At 42.3% G+C, this 18,966-nt stretch overlaps 1 protein-coding gene across 2 annotated transcripts in view; it reads right to left on the bottom strand.

Moving 5' to 3' along the window:
• ARHGEF12 (Rho guanine nucleotide exchange factor 12) overlaps positions 1–18,966 on the bottom strand; it is a 3,716,336-nt gene that overhangs the window by 3,508,162 nt on the left and 189,208 nt on the right. The window contains exon 2 of one of the 2 annotated variants that reach the window (XM_044081016.1): positions 2,413–2,532. The exons of the other annotated variant lie outside the window; for it this stretch is intronic. The gene's annotated coding sequence lies outside the window, so the exon portion shown is untranslated. The remainder of the gene's footprint in view (positions 1–2,412; positions 2,533–18,966) is intronic. 2 annotated transcript variants of the gene reach the window in all.

Genomic DNA, 18,966 nt, shown 5'->3' with positions numbered 1-18,966 from the left:
AATGCGCTTTGGTCATCGGTTTCCTAGGCGTAGTGCGAAATCTAGGCCTGAAAAATTCGGTATTTTTGGTTTGAAACAAAGTCGTCAGTTTAATATAAAGATCGGAAGGCCTGAATACATCCTAAAAAGTCTGTGCCTACACAGCGGCTCCAGAGACATCCGCAGGTTTCATCGTCGAAGCATCTCGTGGCATACCAGACTCTGAATGAATCTCAGTAAAGGCTTGCGAATCTGTAGAAGCGGGTATCCGGGGCTGCGAAAGCACCTCATTGAGTACCAGCTGACTGGCGAATAGCTTAACGGTAGCATCATTGTCAGTTTTAGACCTATTCTGTCTCTCCCTGTCTTTAACCTTACATTTTTTCGGAAGATCGGTAGTCTGATGGCTTTTCGAAGCCATTTCAGAATACAGAAATCGAGAGCAAAAGAATTTAGCGACAAAAATAGCCAGACGAATAGTTCGGGCATTGAACAAGGCACAAAACCAACAGCGAGGGACGGCGTGGTCTGGGCCTAAACAGGTGACGTAAGAATGAAAATCTGTGAGGTATTTGCTTTCCACAGGCAAGACAATTATTTTTTCTGACATCGGTTAGAGCAAGAAAAAAAGGATCCCCAACGGGGTACTTATCTTTTAGAAGACTTCAGGTTTGAAACTCGAAAAAAAACAAATTCCAAGAGGCAGCCGACCAGCACTTGCGAACTGCTTCTGCACGGCAAGAAAGACTGATGTACTGGCATCGGCTGCATGTTTTATACCCCTGACAACCTGACGTCATGTAAGAAGCAACAGCATCCGACGCAGAAATCCCAAGACTCTGGTATTCAGGCCGACTGAGGGCTACCTGCAGGCAGGTACCTCAAACGTGATAACTGCAACAGTGAAACACGAAGAACATCAAAGCAATGCCTGTGCTGCGAATAAAGCTTCTGCTGAGTTAAAGCAATACAGATTTCCGTGAGAAAGTGGTGCTAACCAATTAAGCCAGTTTACAAACAATGCTGTGGTGCAACAGAATGTGAGTTCTTTGCATAAAAAAATACTATGAATGTGAGTGCTTTGCATAAAAAATACTATTAAAAGACACAAATGAGTGTTTTCCAGTAAATTTACAACTTTGTCTTACTGTAATGATTCTAGCTCCAAGTGGATTAAGCGGGCTGTGCAAAGGGAAGTTAAAATTTTGATAATGATAATTCCAGCTCTAAAGGTTCTAACAGAATAGGAATAAACACTGAAGAATGGAATACATCTAAAAATAAGACATTATTAAAAAGCATGGGTTTGTAGAAAAGGAAAGTTTTTTTTCCAGAGATTATGGCTGTATGACAAGTGGGCAACCAAATGAGATGGGTAATTCCAGCCTTAAAGATGCTGATAGAGTTGAAACAAAACACTTTGGTTAAGTGGTTTCACACAATGTTGACATTGGAACAAGCACCATTTCAAGAAAATCTGACCTCTCTAAAAAAGGAAGTAAATGAAGTATAACATTTGCAGAAATCATTAAAGCTAAAAATACAGAAATGCAAAAGCCATAGCCATAAGGAGCTGTTAAATAGAGAACTCTCAATAAAACTAGAAGAATAGGCTATGAACACATGTATTATAGTAAAACTGATAAAGCTGATGTACTAAAGTTGGGCACAACTTTCAAGAGTCACCAAAGCTAAGTAACTGACATTCAGCAACTGACAAGCTGTCAAAAGTAAAACAGACCAAAAACCTACTGCTTTCTACCGAAAGTTCTCTGAACAAATTTACACAGTAAAACAAACCTCTAAGTTTGAAAGTTTCAAACAAGATGATGCAACAAAAATAAGTAATTCTGCTACATAGTTGATGCAAATGCTTCTGAGTAACAAAATAGTTTATTTAAAAGAACGGGAATGAAAAACTAAAGATATAGAAAAAGGGAAAGGTTTATTAAAAAAACATTTGAGTAGCTACAGAAAAAAATTAAAAGGAAAATAAGCAGTCTTATTAGCATTGTGGATTTGGAAAAAATAAGAAAACTGCAAACAAACGAATACTTGACATGTAGAGAGAAGTTTCAAGTTGAAGACACACGTTTTCAGACTGAAAAAAAGAAATGTTGTCTACTCTTGACTTAAAAAAAAACAAATACCAGAATCTGCAAACTGAAGACTAACTGTCAAAGATGTTACTCAAAAAGACTGAGCTAAGAACGCTAGATGAGCTGCGGCTTTTGGAAACTGAAGTGGTCATGGAGACCACTGCCATGAAACAAAAATAAAAACTACTTTGATCCAGCTTATGCAACTCAAGAAATCTCAAGACAATGATTAACACAAATGAGGTATATATTCTTTCTGTGAAATGCCCAAAGAAAAGTTGGCACTGCAGACAGATAATCAGGCAAAACAGTATAGGAACAGTGAACTGCATACCTTTAAAGGTTCATAGGCGAGTACTAGACTAACGGCCCTGGAGCCAATACAAGCCTAGCCCACGACTCCATAAAGGAACGGTTATGAAATTGCAAACCGAACAGAAGTCTTCTCAATGTACTGCAAGAAAAGAAAGGAAACATGGGTTGCAAATTGGACAAACAATATAGCATCATCTGTGAGCTAACCAATAAGCATAAAAACTGGGAAACTAAAACATTCATAGCAAGGGTCATAGGAAATCTATGAAAACCATGGGAGCTAATCTGCAGGAGGCAAGCAGCAAACTATTTAAAAATTAATAAATTCTTATGCAGCGTTACCGAGTTAAAAAAAAAAAAAACACAAAGAGGTCAAAAACAGAGGGGAAAAACTATGATGAAAGAATCCTCCCTGAGAAAGTTCACAAGAGCAATCAACAACAGAATAATGAAAATAAATTCAAGAACTCTATTTACATTGCCCAAAAAAGATGGTGTCAAACGCAAGTTGAATATAATGGCTCATGAACAGTATGCCGTTAAAATGCTACAAACTGCCATCAGCTTGGACACTAGGATAGGAGACAGCACCAACACATCAGATATCTGCACAGTGTGATATGAACAGACTGTTAAAATTGGTGCCAGAGCTACACAACATATTCCACCAAATCACATATGACTTTTGTCCGTCAAGGTGAATCACTTAGTCTTGGGATGGCAAGAACCAATGCTGTTACTCAGTAAAAAATCCTCTGCAGCTGGAGTTAGATGAAGGATATATGGTATGGTATGATCTAAGCAAGGCAGCCAGCAAATGTGAACAATGGACTAAATTATCTACAGGAAACTCCCAAGGTGGAGATGGGCTATGGGATGCTTAAAGGACCTCCCCCCCCCCCAAGATATAGTGGGGGTGCCTGAAGGAAACTTGCAAGGCAGAGTACAGTGGGGAATGCAGAAAACAGCTAGGCTTGTAAAGACCTTTGGGTCAACAGCCTATTAATCTATAAAAGCCTGCAGTTAAACAACCCCATGTCAGGTTATTACTATCCTGCAGTGAAAAGCACAGCAAAGGCATAGTGCTTTTAAATAGACTTGTCCAAGTACAGGGTTTAGTAGAGGCAATGAGTGCCCTGCCAGGAGATCCACACTGGATGAAAAGTCCACCAAGACTGAAGACTAATCTGGAAGAAACGTCTTTAATAATGGCGAGTAACAGGAACAGTCAGACAGATAGGCCACAGTACACAGGAATCCCTGAAGCACTACAGGCAGGAAACCACTGTCAGGGCTATGATAAGGCTGTGTACATGGACCACATATTGTGAACTGTATTACTTGTAGAATTAACTTGGAGGAAAAAGATAATTATTTTTGTTTGAAAGATTGCTACAAAAGAGTTCTCTAAATGAAAAGCAGCCCTAATTACCTGTCAAGCATGCCCTATAATGGAGAAATGTGGTAAAAAGTTACATCAACATACCAATAATACATACACACACACATGTATACATGTCTGCATGTTGGGTGCATATACACAATATATATGCATGCAAAGACTTATGCTACAAGTGTAAATATACTTACTTGTATACACACGTATGTGCATGTTTGTACTGCACATACAAGTATGTATACATGCAACCATTTCTGCATATGTATGTGTATATATATTTATTTTTTTTAGAAAATTATTTGTATATTATCATATATGCATAGTATACATACCCTGCAAAAACTAGATCAGAATCACTAGACGCAGTTATGTCTACAGTAGCGGACTTGGAATGATCCATTAAAACAAAGAATAGTAAAGAGAGACTGGTTAACTAACAGAAAGTGTCTAATGCCTATAACACACAACCAGCACCCACAGTCTCATTTTTCTAAGGGAAAACAGAGACCACAGTGTCAATTTTTATTTGAATTTCCAGGGTTAACCACCTTCTGTGCCAGTGAATTACTTACTATATTGCAAAAGGAAACATTGTAAGTAGTCCAGCCTAAATATACATCCTGGCTACAATCCAAAGGTGACCAGAGGGAATCTGTATGGAACAAAATGAGGAAAATAAAAATATTCATTGGCAGACAAACATATCGGTAATGTACTCTGGTCACATTTTACCTGTAACATAGCAGCTAATCCCTCTTCCATACCAAGAAACAAAGCTTTCAAATAGCTAGGTTACACTACCTCTAAACATAATATACAACAGGACTTTTAGATTACTAAATAATAGTCCATAAATATCCATTCTGCATTACTTACAGGACCCACAAAACTAATTCAAAATACTCCATGCAGGACTTCTGCAACTGCACACAAACCTGAAAGGCGTTTTAAAGTTCATACCATTACTTTAAAGTGTCAAGTTCACATACAAAGAACAGCTGTTAGGATTCCACGCAGACATTTTTAAATACTTTTTTTCAAATGCCTTGGATATTGCGGCAGACAGGTTTCTGACAAGCTTTACAACTATGTGACTGATGCCTTGGGACTTGGCTGACAAGCAGAAGGTGGTGTACAAAATCAGAAAGATGGCACAGTGGCCGGTGCTATATGTTGCAAATACCACCTCAGGGATTAATTCTGGGGCCTGTGTTTATTAAATATTTACTAAATACCACTATCAGTGTCAGAAGTTTAATTTACCCATTTGAACAAATAATGTAATCGTAATCTGAGACAGTATACTACAGGAAGCACCAAATATAATGAATGAATGAATGAACATACAAAAATAAACAGTACACAAATGTAACAAAAAAAAAAAGCTTGATGTTTGGAAGCAAGAAAGTTTTAAGGTTAATCAACTGCCTCAGACAGACTTGCAAAAAGCTGAAGGTTTGTAAACTTAGAATAGCCCAAACAAATCTAATACATCATAGACATCAAAGCAGAGACCGTGCAGCCGACTGTTAAAGACAGATCAAGCCCTGACTACAGCTCAGTCGAACCAAGTTCAAGGAGCAGCTTAGGCACCTGCTGGAGCTGGCATGGGGGGGGGGGGGGGTCACTGGCTTGACCAATCTTCTCCTCAGGGGTAGTGTGTGGGATCAAATGTCTGACATGGACATTCCAGTAGATGAATCGCCAGTGGAGACCACAAAATCCACAACAGCACTGATTTCAAAACAGTCCTGACACCCCCCACTTTTGTAGGGGTTACCTTCAATTGTTGAAGCAAGTGACAGAACCTCACTAACATCCAATGCATGCCGATCTTTGGGTATGTTACCAGACATATGCACAGGGAATGGGGCTACAAAGGAAAAACTGAACCTCCCAAATAGCTACCCTCAATGACAGAGAACAATGCTGCTCAGTGAAAACAGCAGAATTACTTTGCAGATTTCCAAGAACACAAAATGTCAGCAGATAACAAGCAAGGGACACAGTAATTCTCAAAACAGCCAAGGTAAATGTTTTGGCAATATAAAAAAAAAAGTTACACAATTCAGCTTCTGGACACAGCGCTTGCCACAAGTTTGATACGACTTGTGTCACACAGCAAAAATGTACTGATGCTTGGAGTCTGACGATTTAAAAAGTAGAAATTTGTCATGGGATTACTGCCATGACAAGACTTCCAATTCAAATTTGGCTTTGGACTGTAGAAACGCACATCACAGACTCAAAAGAAACTTAATGATGCCTTTATACCCCAGTAGCTCTGACGTCGGGGAAGATGCGACATCAGCCGAGGCCAGACCCAGACTTTGGAATCCGGCCGACCGAAGGGCTGCCTGAGGCAGGACAACCCATATGTTATGACTGCAGATGCCTCCTTGAAGGACATCAAGGGACTCAGAAATTCAAGGATACGATTGGTATGGTGTTCAAGAACAGTTGGATTTATTTGCAGATGTCATTTTGTACCGGATTAAACCAGAAAAGGACATCAGTGTTGTGGAATATTCTATGACAGTTCTGGGTTTTTCAGGATATAAAATTAATGAACATGAAACAAAGACTAAAGCTATAAAAATATGCACCCACACATTAATTGGTTCACCGATACCCATATTTATAGGGACATGATAATATTAAGTATTTAGGAATATGCTAAGGCAGCTAAGGGTATGTGGGAAGATACTATACAAAAGGTAACACAATCCTATCTGACAAACTGGAAGCTCTGTTTTATGCATACAGACAGCAAGATCAAAGCAGTGAAAATGTTTTTAGCCTCTTTAGTTTTACACACAGGTCAGGCATATTTATCAACCAAAGGAAAAGTTGCAGATAACTATTAAAAAGTTGAAGGATTTTACTTGGAAGGGGAAGTGGGATAATTTGATCCTTCCAACAGAACAGGATGGTTTGGGATTACCTGATTTAAAGGGATACTTCACAGCTGCACAGTTAAGACTCCTATACATAGTGCAGAGCTGCATACTTAAGACTCATATAATACATAGTGCAAGCAAAAACTATAATTCAAAGTGGAAAGAGATGACGATGAATGGGGGAAACTCGAATAAGGAGAGACTGGGATTTTGGATGCAAATCCTTAAGGAGAACAATAACCATGCAGAACACTACATTTATGATGTAGGAGAAAGCATTCTGAGAAACTAAGCCAAAACTGGGATGGAGAAAAGATTCTGCTGACAGGGATGGCTGCAATTAGGGGTACAGAGAACAGGCAAAAGGAGGCTAGAATTTACTGGAGAAAACTGGGAAAGGAACCAAGTTATTGGGGACAAACAATTAGTGAGGTAAAGGTAACAGAAGGGGAAGAGGCCATGAAAACTATTAGATTTCAGGCTAGTGATCGTCTTATCAGGGAAGGATCTCAGAGTATAAACAAAGAGAATGGGGAATCCTAAATAAAAGACTTGCACTGGTCGATTTTTTAATTGAATCTAGTACAGAAACTGTTGTTGAAAAGGAATAATTAGTATAACATATAAAATAATGCACAACTACAGGACTCAATCTGAAAAGGTCAGAAAATATTGGGAAGAGATTAGATATGGAAAATGTGAGGACATATGTATGGCTCCCAAATATGAAAAAATCTATAAGAGTTAGGATTTTTAACTGGAAGTCTTTACATAGACACTTTTATACCCCAAGCATATTCCAAAGAATTTTTCATCATGTAGGAGTTGTAATGGGAAAGAAAGAGGTACCTGGAAGCATATGCTCTCGGAGTATAATGAGTTGGCAGACTTTGAAATTCCTTACAGAGTACTCGTATCAGAAATACTGGGTGAAGTCAGTATTGTATAGTGAGTGTAAATAAGATGATGATTTGGTTGAGCTGGGATAAAGGATCTGAACTGTCTAGACATAGTACAGCCTTGTTAAGTTTAATGCTGGTGGCTACAAAAAAAAAAAAAAAAAAAAAAAGAAAATTACTATAAAATGGAAATCAATCTAATTATACTTCAAGTAATGAATATTGTAACAGAGATGTGGATCTTTAAAAAAGGGTCGGAGTAAATTACATAAAAAAAATAGAAATTGTGGGAACAACACGTGCAAAAACAAAGTTTTGGAGGAGGAGGAATGAGGTTTAAGAAAAGGCAGGAATAGAGCAATTTATGCACTGTTACTTTGATTATATTACAATGTATCTGATATAAAGCGTTTACAAATGTTGACTTGTTGATATGAGTTGATTACGTTTATATGAAAGTAAGCCTGCCTTTGACAAGTGATAACTCAATAAAGGTGTTTAACAGAGAGAAAAAAAACTAAGAAAGTGAAAACTAGGAATAGTCTGCAACATGGAAAGAAACTACATACAGTTAACACACACATTCAAGTTCAATGCTTTTCACCAGGAAAACGGAATCAATAACTAGAGCACACATGGCTAAACAAAAGACAAAGCCAAGCACAAAACCTTGAATCAAGATACCCACATGTTCTCTGTCCCTACAGACGTGTGTATATACAGATGTAAATTTTATATGGGTAAATGACAACTTACTAAACTGATTTACATGTGATAAAAAAGGCTAATAAAGTCTGATGATAGCCTAGTAAAATAACAATAAAAACCTTTCAACTAAGAATGAGGTTCCACAGGCTGCTGAGATGGTAAAACCTCATAGGTCATTCAGTAATGTTCAAATAAGGGACTAACCCCTAAGCTTTGGGATTGACTCCTAGTCTTTCCATTTACCAGATTTTCCTCTTATAAGCCCCCCTGGAACCTCCCACCTTTGTTTGTAACTGCCTTTAAATAACTGAAATGTGGAATGCAATGTATTAGAAAAAGAAAACTCATCCAGCTACCTATTTAAATAAACTACTTGAAACTTAACAAGATGTCTTTATTCCTCCAAAAGGGCAGGCATCAGAGTGCGTGTCTCCTACTGCTAGCTAAAGTGATTCTATCTGGACTAATCCTTTGTACTCTGTTTCTTGTTGGCCCGGTCACCCTCAGGGCCACAGATGGGACACCAGACCTGACTCGAGCTTTTGGGATTACCTCTGTTAAAACAATGTTACACTGGAAGACATAATACTGAATGAGATGGATAGACTGAGCATCCTTTCAGATCTCTCTCTCTGAGGCAGCAGAGATGTAGAGTCTCAAAATACTGAATGTGATTGATATCCTGCAGCATCCTTTCAGATGTCTCCCTTTGGGACAACAAAGGAGTCCACAAGTGGTCCACTATGCCAATGAGGCCTGCCTTTTGGTGCCTGAAAAAAAAAAAAAAAAAAAAAAAAAAAAAAAAACGTATCTGGCTTTTAATGGGATGGGCTGTGCTACATCAAGCTCTTCCCATACAAGCTGGCAAACTTGGTCCACCATCTTGTCGGGGGGGGGGTAGACTGAATGACTGCTGAATTGCTTCCTTGGGAGAGGTGGAGTCAGCAGTACAAGATCCCCTAGGTCTCACCATTTGGAGGATTACCCCAAATTTGGGGTCTTCTGGAGGGAATAGTACGAAAGCCTCTCCCACATTGAAATCTGTATCTGGGGCAGCAGACTCTGAAAGCAACCAAGTATTTCTTCTTGCACATCCTCTTTGGGATGCGTTTGTGGGGGGGGGGGGGGAGCTCATCCAAGTAGTCCAAAGCAGACTCCTCCCTTGATCTTCCTACTTTCAATGGTAATTCTAATCCTGGCTCTTGCTGGGAAAAGATGTGATGGGGAAAAGACACCAAGCAGACTCCTGTGTTTGGGTGGGGCATGGTGTGTGTCTTGCAACTAGCCAAAAGAAAGTACAGGTGCCCAAGTAAGCTTACCTTAACAGCAGATGGTTAAATGCATCACCACTGCATTAGCCTAAGCTACATAGGTATTAATCCAAGGACTGGTCAGCTTCCTAAAGCTTTAAATGCCTTCCATGTGCTCCAACAGGCCAAGATTGCTTCAGACATGCCCTATAAGACAGACGGATACCAAATCCAACACTTTTGCTGAGGAAAGAGGCAAGACTCCTGCATACTTGTACTAGGAAATAAACTAAAGCATAGCTACAAATAAAAAGGTGCAACTAAACATCATCATCCCCTTTTTCCTCATTTTTTTTACATGGAGCTGTTTTTTTTTTTTTTTACATGGAGTTGGGGTATCATGTCAACTATCACCAATTCTCCTGATCACATGCCTGACTGTCGAGATCTTCTCTCAAGCAAAACCTGCACTCCACTGCTGGATGCCCTCATTTCATCTTGCCTCCTTTCTGTTTGTTCCAAATTTTCCCCAGACTGTCTTCTGCTTTCCTGCAAGAACCAGAACTGTCATCATCTGGTCTCTTTGACCTTCTCTGCAAATGGAGCTACTTGGGCTTCTGCTCAATGTCATCATTTCTCTGTCTGGATCACAATGCCCATCCTACCACCCAACTCAGGCACTTGATCTCCATCGCCTTCAGCTTCCTCAACTTCTCTGCCTTCACTGCTCAGGTTTCTGTACTACACAGTAGTACTGGTAACACCACTGTTTTGGACAAATTACTTTTCCGATATTTCGGCGTTCATCTGACGCACATTACCCTTGGCACTTGGTACCAGCTGGCTGCAGACCTTCTGAATCTAGTTCCAACTTCCTCATTCAGACTTTGCTTCCCTATCACCCCTTCTAGACACCTGAAGCTGATAACCTGTTCCACTATTTTCCATTGCATCTAAATTTTCAGCTACATCTGATTTTCCACATTTCCTGCCATTACAACAGCCTTATTTGTACTGTTTCCTCCCAAGTGTCTTTAGTTTTGAATTCCTTTTCCCTATCATTGCTTAAGTTCTTGTACAGTCACAATGTCAGCATACAGCAACTTCATTGATCTGTACTCTCTGATCTGCTTGCTAATGCAGACCAATAACAGTATGAACATCAGTGGGCTAAGAGATGAACTCTGATACAAATCCACTCCCACTGGAAACCCCAGAGTGTCTCTGAACACTGCTCACACCAGTGTCATTTGGTCCTTGTATGCAGCCTACAATAATTCTACCAATGTTTCTGGGACTTCAAACCATCAAACAACTGGCCAAATCAACTTTCTTGGAACCTTTTCATATGCTTTCCCCAAATCTAGGAATGCCCAGTTGGACACTTTTCCTCATTTCCATTTTTTTTCTCAACTGTCTAACTTACTGCAAACACTGCACTGGCTGTGCTGCATCTTGATCCGAATTCAAAAGTACAGTTATGTACACTTACCATAAATCCAGATGTTAGTGTGTATACACTGTTGCAGTCCTAACAAATGGATTATCCAGCTCCCGGTAGCACTCGATCGGCCAGAATACCAAAGGTAAGTAAAAATGGCAGCGGCCATCGGTTGTAAAGGACATCAGGGCATCCGATACAAAAGAAGGCAGCCGACGTCACTTCCTCAGTCTTTCTTGCCATAACAATCAGATGTCCCCAGAAATAAGGCTGAAGCCAAAAGCAACATTGGCAAATAATATCCAAATTAGCCTGTACCTCAGGAAAAGAGAATAGAAGTGGACCAAAAAGGGGGAAGGAGGGAGGGAAACCAGGACTGCAACAGTGAATACACTCGAACATCTACATTTATGGTAAGCGTACACAACTGTACTATGTTTGTGTTTCACTGTTGCAGTCCTAACAAATGGGTTGATTACCAAAGCCCAGAGAGAAGGGAAGAGGAACAAGTAGAATCAAGGGTTGGAAATAATGCCCTGCAACACAGCAGTGGCAAACCCTGCCCTAGCTCTGGAAAACAGAGTCAAACTATAATGCTTAGTGAAAGTGTGAACAGGAGACCATGTGGCAGCCTCCAAAATATCGTTAGAAGGGACACCCCATAAAAAGGCTGCAGAAGTGGAAGCCGCTCTAGTTGAGTGGGTCCTAACCCATTGAGGAGGAACCTTGCCATGAAAGGAATAACAAAAGGTGATACAATGTGCAATCCACTTGGAAATGGTTTGCTTAGAAATAGGCTTGCCCTGAGCTCCAGGGACAAAACTGACCAATAACTGTGCTGATTTCCTAAGGTCTTTAGTCCTGTCCAGGTAAAACCTGAGCTGTCTGTGCACATCAAGAGGATCCTTTCACCTTTATTTCGAGGATTAGGAAAGAAGGTCGGCAGGTGCATGGACTGATTAAGAGTCAGGCTAGAAACCACCTTAGGCATAAAGGAGGGATTAGATCTCAGACTCTATCTGCATGGAAAATAAGAAAAATCTCCAGGGCCAAAGCTTGCAGTTCCGAAACCCTCATTGCTGAAGTTATAGCCAAGAGGAAGGCAGTTTTCCAAGAGAGAAACTTTAAATCTGCAGAAGCAGCTGGCTCAAAAGGAAGAAAAATTAAGATCCTAGGCTGGAGTAGGTGCCCTTCTGGGAGGTTTTAAGTTGCAAGCACCTCTGAGAAACCTTTTCATCAGGGGATGAGAGAAAAATGGGTTGTTCAAGAGAACAATGAGCAGAAATGGCTGAAGCATGAATCTTGATAGCGGAAAAAGACCACCCTGACGCAAATCAGCCAGGTATTCCAGGATCAGAGGAAGGGTAGGCTGAAAAGAAGATTCCCCTCTAGCCTGCATCCAGAGAGAGAGAGAACCTTTCCCATTTGCCAGCATGGGACTTCCTAGTGCTAGGCCTCCTGGCCTCCCTCAGCACATCAACCACCTGCTGGGAAAGGGAAGAAGAAAGGGAAGGAGTCATATAATGAGCTATGCTGCCAAATGGAGTGACTGAAGATGAGGATGCAGAATGTTTCCCCTTTCCTGAACCAAAAGATCTGGCTTCAGAGGAAGATGCCAAGGAGGAAATTGGGAGAGACTGCGAATAGTCCAGAGTGCTGTCTGGGTCAGTCTGGAGATGAGAATAGTCCTTGGGCGTTCGTCCCTGATCTTCGCTAATACTCTGGGAAGAGGAGGAAGAGGAGGGGAAGAGGAGGAAGAGGAGGGAAGGTGTACACTGATAGCAATGTCGAAGGGAAGGACAGAGCATCCACTTTCCAGGCTCTGCTGTGATGCTGTCTGGTGCAAAAGAGAGGTAGAAGATGGTTGTCTGGAGAGGAGAAAAGATCCACCTGAGGCGTGCCCCAATGTTGAATGATGCTGTAAGAGACTGCTCTCTGTTCAGCTGCCACCCGTGAGGATCCAGGGTTTGCCTGCTCAACTGGTCTGCCAAAACACTGAGCCTTCCTGGAAGAAACTGAGCTAGGAGATGCAGGTCCAGGGATACTGCCATGGACCAAAGATTCATGCTCGTCTGCACAGGGGGGCAAGAGTGAGTCCCTCCCTGCTTGATTATGTACCACATGACTGTGGTGTTGTCTGTTCTGATAAGCAGGGTCCCTGAAGAAAGATAATGCTTGAAAGCTAGTAAGGCCTGCTGAACTGCAATCAACTCTTAGATTTATGTGCAAGTGCATCTGCTGGGTGTTCCAATGTCCCTGTATGCATCTGCCATCCAGGTGTGCTCCACAGGCAAAGTCCGAAGTGTCCGTGGTCAGAACCTGAGTGGCAGGAGGTGGTCGAAAAGGCATGCCCTTGTTTTGTAGACAGGCTGTTGCCCACCCTAGAACTCCTTCTGCAGAGATGGAAGCAGAGGAATCATCATATCCAGGTCCTGCATGTGCTGACACCAAATGTTCTTGAGGTACCATTGCAATTTCCTCCTATTCAGTCTTGCATATGGAATCATGAGAATACAAGATGCCATGAATCCCAGAGCTTGCAGGTAATTTCCTTGCAGGGAGCTGGGACAGACTTGCCAAGTCCTTGAAGTAAACTGAAAGAGTTGTCTGCTTCTCCTGGGTGAGATGCATCATCAGGGCGGCTGTGTTCAGACTCGCTCCCAGGAATGTTATCTCCTTGGATGGTACCATTTTTGATTTTTCCTTGTTGAGAGTGTAACCCAGGGAAGAGAGAAGAGTCTTTACAAATTCCAGATCCTTTAACAGCTGTTCCTGAGAACTTGCTTGAAATCCAGCCACCCAAGTATGGGTCAATCTGAATTTTCTTCTGCCTGTAAAAAGCAATGACTGGGGCCAGGCACTTTGTGAAGACTCTGGGAATAGTAGATAAGCCAAAGGGCAGAGCAGAGAATTGATAATGTTGCTTGCCCACTCTGAAATGAAGATACTGCCTGCAACTTTCCCTGACAGGGATGTTCAGATCAGCCTCTGAGATCCAAGGCTACTAGCCAGGAATCCTTTTCTAGCATTGGTAGCAACTGATGCAGAGTGAGCATTTTGAACTTTGGAATTACTAGAAAAAAAAGTGTTCAGAATGGAAAAAGTTGTAGGATAGGATGCCAGGTGCCTTCTCTTTTTGGAACTAGAAAAAGCCTGGAATAAAAGCCCTGGCCTACCTGCTGAACAGGAACAGATTCTATTGCTCCCAGAAGAGACAAAAACAAGATTTGTTTTTCTACTTCTGCCCTTTGGTTTGGAAGAACGCCTGGGAATCCCCTGGGAGCTGGAAAGGTGCGGAAAGAAAATTTGTGCCCTAGGGACACCGTTCTGAGCACCCATTTGTCGTCTGTGATAGTCACCCAAACATCTGCAAAAAGGGCCAACCTTCCCCCTAAGGGCTCCCCTGGCAAGCAAGAAGAAGCAGAAGTTGGAAAAAGTCATGGAGTATGTTCTGATTGAGATGCAGGCTTGGAGCTACCCACCTTAGAAGTTGAAGCCTGCCAATGCCCAAGACCTTTGAGGGGTAGCCGCCTGCCCCCTAGAAGATCTGCAACCTCTAGTCCTGGAACGGTCCTGTCTGCTGGTATCTGGAAAGGTTCAAATCATGGAAGGGGAATTCCTGCTAAAGCAAGTGGGTTGAACTTGCAGAAAATCCTTAACCGTTTGCATGGACTTGGCCTTGTCCTCCATCTTCTTAAGTACCTCCCTCTGCTTTGCTGCCAAAAAGACAGTCTTTATGCAAGGGTACATCCAAAAGCTTAGCCTTGACAGGCTCTGGAAGAGGCTGTTCTCTGAGCCAAGCATGCCTTCTAATAACAGATCCAGTAGCCGTAGCCCTGCTGGAGGCTTCAAGGATTTCAAAACCACAATGTAAAGAATGCTTATTGACCAGACTGGCTGAATTCAGTAAATCCTGCATGTCTTCACTCTCTGCCAAGAGAGGTACACTTGCTATCCTAGACTTGACAGCCTCCAAGTTGTGTGGCTGGTACTTCAGCATATGAAAAAGACAATTAGTAGCTTCAATAGCTAGAGTGGCAAAGGTATAAACTTTCTTGCCCCTCCTATCTAGGTTCCTAGATTCCCTGTCAGAGGGAACAGGATTCCTGGTAACCGTAGCCTTAACTCCTTTAGGGCCTTGAGAAATAACCTCTGGATCCGCCAACGGGTTCCTGAAAAGAAACAGATGAGAATCAGGGACTCTGTAGTACATGTCAAGTTTCCTGGGAGCAGGAGGAAAGTACAGTTTTGTACCTACCATAAATGTAGGTGTTAGAGTGTATACCCTGCTGCAGTCATCACACTTGGGTTATCCTGCCGTCAGGCGGTCCTGCAGTCGGCCCGAATTCCAAAGTCTTGGTCCGGCGTCAGTTGCTGTCGCTTCTTCCCTGAAGTCAGTGTGCCAGGGGTATACAAGAGGCATCCAACGCCATTTTCTTCAGTTTTTCTTGCCCCAGATGTCAGGTGCCCCCCCAAAAGGTGGTCATCAGTAGATAGTACCAATATAAGCAAATACCCCACAAAGGTTGTATCAGATATTAAAGGTATTGAAAGGTTTTAGTTAGGTCAGAGGGGATGGAGGGAGGGTAACCTGGACTGCAGCAGGGTATTCACTCGAACATCTACATTTATGGTAGGTGCAAAACTGTACTATGTTCATTGTGTTACCCTGCTGCAGTCATCACACTTGGGTAGAATCCCAAAGCTAAGGATGGGAGGTGGAGTCAAACAGGGTTAGAGGAGGTTAGAAGGCCCTGCAAAACTGCAGTGGCGAAGCCAGCCCTAGTCTTAGAGTAAAGTGGTAAGTGATAGTGTTTGGTGAAGGTGTGTACTGAACTCCAAGTTGCAGCTTCCAGAATATCCTTGGTTGGCACCCCCCTGAGGAAGGCTGTAGATGTAGCTGCTGCGCTGGTAGAGTGGGGCCTTATGCTAGCAGGAACTGGTTTTCCATGATGGGTGCAGCAAAAACTTATGCAATTTCCTATCCATTTGGAAATGGTCTGTTTTGAGATAGCCTTTCCTTGTGATGATGTAGCATAGGATACAAAAAGCTGGTCAGATTTTCTGAAAACCTTAGTTTTATCCAAGTAGTAACATAGTTGCCTGTGAATGTCCAAGGAATGCAGGAGTCTTTCTCCTTTGTTCTGTGGATTTGGAAAGAAGGCGGGTAAATGGATGGTTTGATTCAGAGCCACACTGGAAACCACCTTTGGCATAAAGGAGGGGTTAGTTCATAGAGAAACTCTGTCTTGATGAAAAATGAGGAAAGGCTCTACTGCCATTAGTGCCTGTAGCTCTGAGACTCTTCTGGCTGAAGTAATTGCTAGCAGCAGGGCAGTCTTCCATGATATAAACTTTAAGTCAGCTGAGAAAGCTGGCTCAAAAGGTGGTAGCGTAAGTTTTTCCAGAACAAAATCGAGGTCTCAAGTTGGTGTTGGCGCTCTCCTGGGAGGCCTAATGTTTTTGGCCCCTCTGAGATACTGCCTTAGAAGTGGATGTGAAAATAAAGGAGGATCCGTGTTGCAGTGAGCTAAAATAGCGGAGGCGTGGATTTTAATAGATGAAAAAGAAAGCCCTTTGTGTAACATCTCAGTTAAATATTGTAGAATCGGAGGTATGTCCGGCTGAAGGATATTTTGGCCTTTAGCTTGGTTCCAGGTGCAAAACCTTTTCCATTTGTCTGAGTAGGCTTTCCTGGTGCTGGGCCTCCTGGCCTCCAGAATAACATCCATAACAGCTTGTGAAAGAGGAGCTGGCTGGTCACTTAAGTGATTTGTCATGCAGCCAAATTTAAGGTTTTGAGCTGGCTGTGTAGAATCTGTCTGTCTTGCTGTGTGAGCAGATGAGTAATTTGTGGTAAAATCCATGGTGGGCCCTGGGCCATATTCCTTAATAGTGGGTACCAGTGCTGGCGTGGCCAGTTTGGGGCAATGAGTATCATTCGGGGTCTCTCCATCCTGGCTTTCAGCAGCACCTTTGTGAGAAGGGGCAATGGAGGGAAGGCATATACTGTCAGCATTTTCCAACTGAATTAGTGTGCGTCCACTTTCCAAGCTTGATGGTGAAATGTCCTTGTGCAAAATTTTGTTCGCTGATAGTTTTGGGGGCTGGCAAACAGGTCTATGTCTGGGTGCCCCCATTTTTTAGTTATCATTGCAAATACTTGAGGATCCAGTTTCTACTCATGGGGATCCATGATGTTTCTGCTTAGGTCGTCTGCCAATGTGTTCTTTTTTTCCTGGCAGGAATTGAGCCTGTAATTGAACTTGGTAAGCCAGTGCTGTGTTCCACAAGGTCACTGCTTGCCTGCATAGAGGGTAGGAGTGTGTACCCACTTGTTTATGTACCACATTACTGTGGTGTTGTCTGTCCTTATTATAAGCTGTCCTGGGTATAAGAGGTCATTGAAGGCTGTCAGGGCATTCTGTACAGCTAGCATTTCTTTTTGATTGATGTGCAGATTCCTTTGATCTGCAGTACATATGCCTTGAACGCACCGTCCTGCCATGTGTGCCCCCCAGGCATAGTCCGATGCATCTGTTGTCACAGGTTGCCTGGCTGGGGGTAAGGTGAAAGGCTGACCCTTGTTGAGGTGACATGCCTGTGACCACCATAGAAACTCCTGTTGAAGGCAGGGAATGAGAGGTATCATTGATTCCAAGCTGTGGCGAGTCCATACGCTTTTTTAGGTACCATTGTAATTTCCTCATATGCAGTTTTGCAAATGGTATTAGTAGTATGCAAGATGCCATGAAGCCCAAGGCCTGCAGAATTTTTCTTGCAGGGAGTTGGGTCTTTGTTGCCATTGTTTTGAAGTATTGAGTTAGTTGTAGTTTGTCTGGCATCAGGTAAGACATCTGGGCCATTCTATTCAAGCTGGCACCCAGGAATGTCATAATTTTGTGAGAGCACTAGTTTTGATTTCTTTTTGTTTACTGTGTACCCTAGGCAACTTAGAAGGTGTTTTACAAAAGCCAGATGTTGTAAGAGAACGTCCTTGCTTTCTGCTTGGATGAGGCAATCGTCCAGGTATGGGTATATTTGAATTCCTCTTTGTCTGCAGTATGCAATTACTGGTGCCAGGCATTTTGTGAAGACCCTGGGGCGCAGTAGATAAGCCAAAGGGCAGTGCAGAGAATTGGCAATGGGTTGAACCTGCAATGAAGCGGAGGTATCTTCTGCAATTTTGTCCGATAGGGACATGCAGGTATGCCTCCTTGAGATCCAACGTTACTAGCCAAGCTTTCTTGCCCAACATGGGAAGAAGCTGCTGTAATGTTAGCATCTCGAATTTGGGTACTTGCAAGAAGGTGTTTAGAATTGAAAGGTCCAGAATGGGTCTCCAAGCATTGTCCTTTCTGGGGACTAGAAAGAGCCTCGAGTAAAATCCTTGGCCTTGCTCCTGTGTTGGTACCAGCTGAATGGCTCTCATGTCCATGAGAGCTGTAATTTGTTTTTGTGCCTCTGCCCATTGATTTTGTGGCAGGTTTGGCATTCCTTTTATCCTTGGCAAGGTGTGGAAATGGAGTCTGTATCCTTGTGAGATGATGTCTAGGACACATTTGTCCTTTGTGACGATGCGCCAGTTGTCTGCAAAAAGTGCTAATTTTCCTCCCAAGGGAGCTGCCAAGAGAGTTTTGCTTGGCAGTTTGAGGTTTAAGTCATTGCGTTTGCCTTCTAGTAGTTTGGGACCGGTCTTCTCTTCCCTTCTGTGTTGCAGTGCCCCATTGGTGAGGTTTGTAAGGGATTTGTGCTTGTCCTCTGCCCCTTGGGCGCCTGTATTTACCCCTCTGTGGTCTGTCAGAAGCTGGAAAGGACCAATTTTTTGTTGGCCAATTTCTGCTGAAACTTGGGGGCTGTACCTGTAAGAAATCTTGGACCGTCTGCATAGATTTTGCCTTATCCTCCATTTTCTTTAAAACCTCTTCTGCTTTAACCCCAAATAAGACATCCTGCTGTAAGGGTGCATCTAGTAA

The sequence above is a fragment of the Protopterus annectens genome, chromosome 8.part0, assembly GCF_019279795.1.
Source record: "Protopterus annectens isolate FY-2018-M chromosome 8.part0, PAN1.0, whole genome shotgun sequence".
Taxonomy (NCBI): Eukaryota; Metazoa; Chordata; order Ceratodontiformes; family Protopteridae; genus Protopterus; species Protopterus annectens.
This window is presented reverse-complemented; position numbering and strand designations above follow the sequence as displayed.